At 39.9% G+C, this 6,564-nt stretch overlaps 1 long non-coding RNA gene across 1 annotated transcript; it reads right to left on the reverse strand.

The window, feature by feature from the left end:
• Nucleotides 1–3,296: 3,296 nt before the first annotated feature.
• On the reverse strand, nt 3,297–6,264 carry LOC138965805 (uncharacterized). Its single transcript, XR_011455531.1, has 3 exons — nt 6,240–6,264; nt 4,229–4,300; nt 3,297–3,704 (listed from the first exon to the last, which is right to left on the reverse strand). It is a non-coding gene; the product is annotated as an uncharacterized lncRNA (long non-coding RNA).
• Nucleotides 6,265–6,564: the final 300 nt, after the last annotated feature.

Genomic DNA, 6,564 nt, shown 5'->3' on the forward strand with positions numbered 1-6,564 from the left:
GGCAGGAACCTGCTTCCCGGAAACGGGAGACTCCAACAAGGAAGTCAGGAACCAAACATCCCCCCACGGCCGGAAGCATGACACTGCAGAACCATGTGGAGCGCTGCAACTCCACTTCCACCAAAATCGGAACTCTGGAAGTAAAGAATTAAAGCAAGGGGATACCAAAGCCCCCTCCGAAAGGAGGGAGACGCATAAACAACGAAACGTGGCAGACTACGAAACAACACAAGTGCTAGGAGCAGAAGCGCACGTACAAAGAGAGTTGCAGCCTAAACAACAACAATCACATGTTAATAAAAAGAAGGAAGACTAAAGCCTAACTAGCCTTAAGAGTCTGCCTAACCACGCCGCTTACGAGAATCAGTCAAGCTGACTGACCCCAACAACTGGTGTAAAAAACGTAAAATTACTGAAACACACACAAGTCCGAACGGACAGAACATTCAGTAACTACAAAAAGTTCTAGTAGAACAAAAACTAACCGAGCTCGCCAACCACAAAGTAGGCAAGCACCAGTTAAAGACCAATCTTATCGAAGTCAGCCAAGCTAACTAGCAACAAAATGGCTACAAGCAAAACAGCTACTGATAAACAAGTCCAACGGACAAACTATCAGTAACTACAACAGCGAAAAGTTCGTAAACAACAAACAGAAACATGAACGAGCTCACCAAACAGGAGCCCGCACGGGAGAAAGACAGGTAACAGCGTGGCCGGCATGTGAAACACTTCACAGCAGGGCCACAGGAGCGTTAAAATGTCACACCCTCACTCTAGGGACTGACAAATTCGTATGAGTATTACCACGTGGTGGTACAGGAAGTGACCAATGGGAGGTAACTCTTGGGTTACCTGCTTATTGCCAAGGCTGCTTTTAGCCTTTTTGGTGATGTGGTTGCTTCCCTTTAAAGTGTTAGACGGGTTGGCGTTTTTTCAGTACCTAGCATCTCAGACTGTGTCAATGCTTATATGTGATTCGGAGTAAGAATATGTAATTTAATACCAAGCTAAAAACAAATTATAAAATGTCTCGAAAACATCAAGTCAGCCAGCGGTGTGTTTTGAGCACCAATTGAAAAATGACCCCAAAAATGTAGACAGCCAGCTGACCAAAAAAAACCAGCACCCAGTTGAGACATACATGTACTTTGAAAAAAGACTTACAAAAGCACCCCCCCAAAAAAATGAAAACAGCAGGGCCAGTGAGATATGGAATGCATCAGAAGGTGTCACTAACAAGAACACTTATGAAGTTATGGCAACAGTATAAATATAAAAATAAAAATAAAAATAAAACTGCTACAACTTTTTCACAAGAAAACAAAATTATGTATTTAAAATCTCTGGAAAGTTGCCTCAAGTGAAAAGAGCTCAATTTCAGTGTCTATGGCAACAAATTTGTCAATGTACAATGTGGATTGCGTGTGATTTTATATTTTTTACACTGTACAAAAGTCATCATCGGGTGTCTCAAGAGAAAAGCTCTTGTAAATGTAAAAAATCTAACCCCAACCTTTATGGATTCTTGACAACGAGATTCTTCAGAGGACATGTGATAAAATCTACCATTAAAGAAATAGTAATCAAAATCTTCAGAATGTAAAGCACTGGCAATGACGTGACGTCACCGATGGCTCCTGTCGCTTCGCACTACGGCCTCCTTAAAGGGATACGCGGCATTTGACCAAAAATATGACAGTGCTCTAATATTTTCTGGGCAAGATATAGATACCATCCACATTAATTTAGTGTAAAAAAAAAGTAGGGACACCGTTTTAGTTTGTTTTGCTATGAGGCCCTCTTTTCGGCAGTTTCTGAACATTTTGACCAAAACAGTGGTTATATGATATGCATGGCGTTCAGCAGTCATTAGTGAATGGGTACTTTTTTTATTGTGGTAGGTAGAATATGCTTTTTAGTAACAAAATATGTCAATTGACAACAAAAAAAGTAAACTCAAACCGATAACGACATACTGTGTTGAAATATTTACAAAAATCAGCGAATCTTGTTGTTCAAACAACCATAATGACAACATGGAATATGACAGCACTCTGATTTTCTTGCAGCAGGATATTTGATATCTTACCTTCAAAATAAACACAAGAAAACTGTAGGTCATCGTGCTTTTTTTCGAGTGGCAGCATCTTTTCTACCCCTACCCCCTACTTTTTGGAATAAAAATCATAGGTATTATCAGGAATATGCGATCGAGTGCTCTAATATTTTCTGGGCAAGATATAGACACTATTCACATTCATTTAATGTAAAAACAAGTCGCGTAAGGCGAAAATACGATATTTGGTCAAGTAGCTGTCGAACTCACAGAATGAAACTGAACGCAATGCCATTTTTCAGCAAGACCGTATACTCGTAGCATCGTCAGTCCACCGCTCATGGCAAAGGCAGTGAAATTGACAAGAAGAGCGGGGTAGTAGTTGCGCTAAGAAGGATACTTGACCAAAATTTCAACCAATTTGGTTGAAAAATGAGGGCGTGACAGTGCCGCCTCAACTTTCACGAAAAGCCGGATATGACGTCATCAAAGACATTTATCAAAAAAATGAAAAAAACGTTCGGGGATTTCATACCCAGGAACTCTCATGTCAAATTTCATAAAAATCGGTCCAGTAGTTTGGTCTGAATCGCTCTGCACGCACGCACGCACACACGCACACACGCACACCCGCACATACACCACGACCCTCGTTTCGATTCCCCCTCGATGTTAAAATATTTAGTCAAAACTTGACTAAATATAAAAAGAATAGGGTTACCATTTTAGTTTGGGTTTTTTTTGCTTTTAGGCCCTTATCAATTTTGGGCAAAACGGTGGTTACATGAAAAATGCATGGTGTTCAGCAGTCTTTAGGGAATGAGTATTTCTTTTTTGATTGTGGTACCGTAGAATGCTTTTACTGTCTACTGTAAAACTTTTAGTAATCAGATGTGTCAATAAAAAAAAAATCAGAGGTAGACTCAGATGCCGCGTATCCCTTTAAACCAAGTTCATGGACGATTACGGATATGCCTGGAGGGTAACATTAGCCTTCGCCCGTCCTAACAGCTAAAAGTGCAGGAACCATAACTTCATTGTGAACTGTGCGGAAGTGAGAGTTGTGAAAGATGCTTTAAAAAGACAATAATTATTCTTTGTTGTTATTGACGTTATTACTGTTTGATCTTGTTGTCGTTGTCGATGTTATCGTAAGAAAGAGTTGTATGGTTAGTTAGTGAGTTGTGTGTGTATTTGTGTTGATCTAAGTATATTTGATTTTTGTAAGAAACATTCTTTATCTACTGTTCGTGTCAACTTGTGTTTTGTAGTTTGAACGAGCAAGATTGTTATTGAGTCGTGGATGACAGACTGCGTGCGTGTTTTATGCATGTGTGCGTGACAGTTATCTCACAGGCAAAGCTCAGAAAACCCTTCTCTAGACTCCTGCTTAGACTGCCTGGGATTAACAACACCAGGACTTGGTATGTTGCGCTGCCCCATGTCACAGCAGGGGTTGTGGTCTGCATGGATGGCCTTATCTCTGTCACGAACAGCACCGTTTGCTTTCTCACAGAAAGCGCAGAAGAGATCCCCCTTTTCTGTGCAGACCAGCCCAAGTTTGGGCTGATTAACTCGCTCAGCTTCAGAGACATCGTGCGGATAAGTCATGCGTCTGATATCTTCCTGATGGAACAACTTTGACCTGGGTACAAAACAAAACAAACACTGAAAATGTATGACGACAACGACACCAGCAAACAATCACGTTTGTCCAGTCTTTAGCTCACATAAACGACCAGCAACAATGGTTCCTAGGGTTTAGCCTAAAAAAGACGAACAAAAGAAGACAAGTAATAAACTTAATCAGGCCATGTGATTAATTAAGCAGTGATCAATCTGCTCTTCTTATTCTGGGATTGAACCCTGGACCAGTGATACTTCAGTGCACTGATCCTTGTTGGCAGCTACCTTTTTTTTCTTGCTATTCTAAAAAAAAACTTTCACGCACAACGTTTTGGTCCTTGTTGGCAGCTACCATTTTTTTCTTGCTATTCTAAAACAACGTTTCACGCACATTTTGGTCCTTGTTGGCAGCTACCATTTTTTTCTTGCTATTCTAAATAAACGTTTCACGCACATTTTGGTCCTTGTTGGCAGCTACCTTTTTTTTCTTGCTATTCTAAAAAAAAACTTTCACGCACAACGTTTTGGTCTCAATGCTCTTACCTGCAGGAATTCATCGAGGAAAGTCGGGATGAAGGCTGTTTGTATATCTTCCCTCGCTGAGTAGCAATAATTCTGAAAAACAAAGAAGAAAAGCCATGGTGAGTATTATAATATTATTATATATGTTCCAAGATAAACTGTATGACTTTATTTTACCTATAAACTGTATTTCAGAGTGTGGGTGTGTTTTGATGCCGTACAAAGCTCTGAGCTCTCGCAAAGTGAAGGCAGTCCTTGTACTAGGTAGCATTGTGTTTTAACACAAAATCATATGATATAAGGCACACACACAAAAATGTTGGTTTAGGGTAACGTGACCCCAAAAAATAGGGTTGGTAGGTAGGCTTTTTTTCTTTTTACATTTAGTCAAGTTTTGACTAAATGTTTTTACATAGAGGGGGAATCGAGACGAGGGTCGTGGTGTATCTGTGTGTCTGTGTGTAGAGCGGTTCAGAGAAAACTACTGGACCGATCTTCATGAAACTTTACATGAGAGTTCCTGGGAATGATATCCCAAAACATATAAGTATATTATATTCGGATTAAAAACAAGCTCTGAAAATTAAAAATATGAACATTTTGATTAAAATTAAATTTCTGAAATCGACTTAAAAACAATTTCATCTGATTCCTTGTTGGTTCCTGATTCTAAAAACATATAGATATATATGATGTATTTGAATTAAAAACAAGCTCAGAAAATTCAAAATAACAGAGATACAATAAAGCGTGCTATCCTGCTCAGTGTAACCACTACCGCGCTATTCTGGCTAGTCATTTCACTGCATTTGCCACGAGTGGTGGACTAACGATGCTACGAGTATACGGTCTTGGTGAAAAAAATGCAGTACGTTAAGTGTCATTCTGTGTGTACGACAGCTTGACTAAATGTTGTATTTTTGCCTTACGCGACTTGTTTTCTCTTAATTTAGTCGAGGTCAAAGGAGGTTACCCTTAGTCTTGGTATGGTTTGCAAAATGTGCCAAAAGTTTTTTGTTTTCTGAGAAAAAAAAAAGTTTTAGGGTAGGCGGAAAAAATAAGGTTGGTCTGGTAACCCTAAACCAACATTTTTGTAAATATGTTGGCCTAACGTTGGAAGCAATCCAAGGGCCTTTTTATTTTTTGAGATTATCCCTATAATTAAGCAGTAACTAAAATGAAGCCAAAAAGGCCACAATCGATCTGTCTGTTATTGACATCCTAAGTGAAGGTATTGGAAATATTTTTAAAACCAAAAAACTTTAAAAATGGTCACCAATTTCAACTCTCAAGAAATGCCCGTCCCGTAACCGGCATATATGTATATACATAGTTTTACCAAGAAAGCATTTTACTTCGTTGTATCATCCAATTTACGCATCTATGCCATGGTATATTTGCGGAATACTGTGTTTTTTAACAACTAATGAAAGTCATTTGGGTGCTGGTCAGCAGAGATCTATAAGTGGGTAAACCGTCACTCAGTTCTAAATCAGTTACATACCAAACTCCAGTTTCACCTGTGCATGAAAGTTGACTGCATAACTAAAAGAAGAATGAAGAAAATGCCACTGTGATGGGCGGGGACGTAGCTCAGTTGGTAGCGCGCTGGCTTTGTAGCCAGTTGATCGCTATCAGCGTGGGTTCGATCCTCACGTTCGGCGATAGATTTATTTCTCGGAGTCAACTTTGTGCAGACTCTCTTCGGTGTCAGAACACCCCCGTGTGCACACATGCGCACGAAAAAGATCCCACGTTCACAGCGAAAGTTTCAGGGCTTGGAAAACACGAAGACACGCATGCATCATCTCTCATCTCTGATATCATGATCGTATTTCGATACTTTGACGAGACAAACCCAATGCTGGTGTGTCGAAGAAGACAACCACAACGGGCTTGTTCGAATCAAAGTATCACACCATATCTTCAGCGTATTACCAATACCTGTCCCAATATAGACCAGTTGGTCTAAGAGGACGTTAAACCCTAATAGTCAGTCAGTCACTGTGATGGAATAGAACAACAAATTTACCTGTAATTAACGTTCTCACTGCAAGCTCATCCAGTTCTGCAAAGTCTTTCCGAGTTGGGAAATTGCGGGCTATTGTGATTCTGAGCAACGCATGGTTGTGTGTGTGTGTGAGGTGTGTCAGAGACTATAGAGTAAAGTTAAAAGTCTCTGTGTACTCTACAGTCTCTGCCGGGTTGTGTGTCATAGCGAATCACAGGCGCATTAATTAGCAAAGATATAGAGAATACTACATGGCTTGCTGTGTCGTACCAGATTTACACGAGTTGTTTTTTTAAATAGTGAACTGCGAGCGAAAGCGAGCTGTTCACTATTTGAAAAAGCAACG

Source organism: Littorina saxatilis, linkage group LG5 (assembly GCF_037325665.1).
Source record: "Littorina saxatilis isolate snail1 linkage group LG5, US_GU_Lsax_2.0, whole genome shotgun sequence".
NCBI lineage: Eukaryota > Metazoa > Mollusca > Gastropoda > Littorinimorpha > Littorinidae > Littorina > Littorina saxatilis.